Genomic DNA, 1302 nt, shown 5'->3' with positions numbered 1-1302 from the left:
GCTGCTCCAGATAGGATACAAAGAGGAAACTACAAACTCAAGGTGTTCATGGTCCAGTATAATTAATGTAAGATGTGCTAAGTTCTGTGCTGAAGATATGCCCTGGGTAATATGGGAGCTCCGGTAAGGGGCCCTCAGTCAATCTGGGGCTTAAATAGGCTTCCTGAAGGAGGTGTTGTTTCAGTGAGCCTAAAGGATTGTGTGGGTAGAATCAAGAAGAGTTTGCAGACTATTGCAGTAGTCCAAGACGGAGATAATAAAACCAGAACTAGGACATTTCCACCTGGTGGTTGATTGGATCTAGTGGGCAAGGGAAAAAGATGAGTCCTGAGTGATGCCCCAGATTCTGGCCTGGAGGACTAGTTTAAACATGGGTCTTTAATTTACTTAGGAAATGGAGAAAAGAAAATTAAGATAGGAAAAATGAGTTCAAATTTGGATATCTCGAGTTCAAGTTGCAATTGGTTCATCCCAATAGAAGTGATCTGTAAGCCCTTGGGGACTGGGAAGAGGTCAGGCTGGAGAGATAGATTACAAGTTAAAAGCAAACAGGCAGTACTTACCTAGCAGGGGAGACACCATGATCACGAAGGTGGTTTTCCCAAGGCGAGTCTTGTCCATTGCACTCCGGGCGTGCTGACCCCTGCGATTTCCCCACATGCGGGAAACTCGACTGCATAATTTGTGGTAGTGGGGACTGCATGCACGCTCTCCCCTGTAAAAAAAAAAGCAAACAGGCAAACAAGTGGAAGTTAACACCTTGGGGGTGGGAGAAAGGAGATTAGTAGTCCAGAGAGTGTGCACATACTGAAATGAAAAGGCTAAGAACAAAACCTAAGGAACATCAGTATTTTCTGTTCTAGGTTTCCCCCACCTCTTTTTCTCTCTCTTTTCATAGGACCTTTCAAAGTCATTTAGAGTCTATTTTCTATGAACTATTTTGAATCCAGGATCCAAACAACCATGCTCATTTGGTTTAAGCCATGTCTGCATATTGCTGCTGTGCAGATTTTAGGAGACTTGCAGCTTCTTGTGTCTCTTTTAATTATGGAGCCCTCTTCAGAGATTTTAGGCTAATGTATCCAGGATTACTGTACCCAGGCATCAGCTTCATTGTTATATACTCAATGTTTTCCTAGAATTGACCCATTCTTTTAAAACGGAGGTATCTACATTAGCTTTTTCATCCTGAACTGTAAGATCTGTGATATTTGGGGCTTGATATGCTGGTTATTTCCATTAAAATTAATGTATGCATTAGAATATTCCTAAAGATATCCAATTGTGTGGCATACTACGTAA

The 1302-nt window shown here is 41.9% G+C and overlaps 1 non-coding gene across 1 annotated transcript; it reads left to right on the top strand.

Annotated features, from left to right (window-relative positions):
* The first annotated feature begins 555 nt into the window (after positions 1-555).
* LOC143667854 (U1 spliceosomal RNA) lies at positions 556-718 on the top strand. Its single transcript, XR_013168164.1, has one exon. It is a non-coding gene; the product is annotated as a U1 spliceosomal RNA (small nuclear RNA).
* The last annotated feature ends 584 nt before the right edge of the window (positions 719-1302 follow it).

The sequence above is a fragment of the Tamandua tetradactyla genome, chromosome 23 (genome assembly GCF_023851605.1).
Source record: "Tamandua tetradactyla isolate mTamTet1 chromosome 23, mTamTet1.pri, whole genome shotgun sequence".
Taxonomy (NCBI): Eukaryota; Metazoa; Chordata; class Mammalia; order Pilosa; family Myrmecophagidae; genus Tamandua; species Tamandua tetradactyla.
Note: the sequence above shows the minus strand (reverse complement) of the source record. Positions and strands in the feature narration are given on the sequence as shown.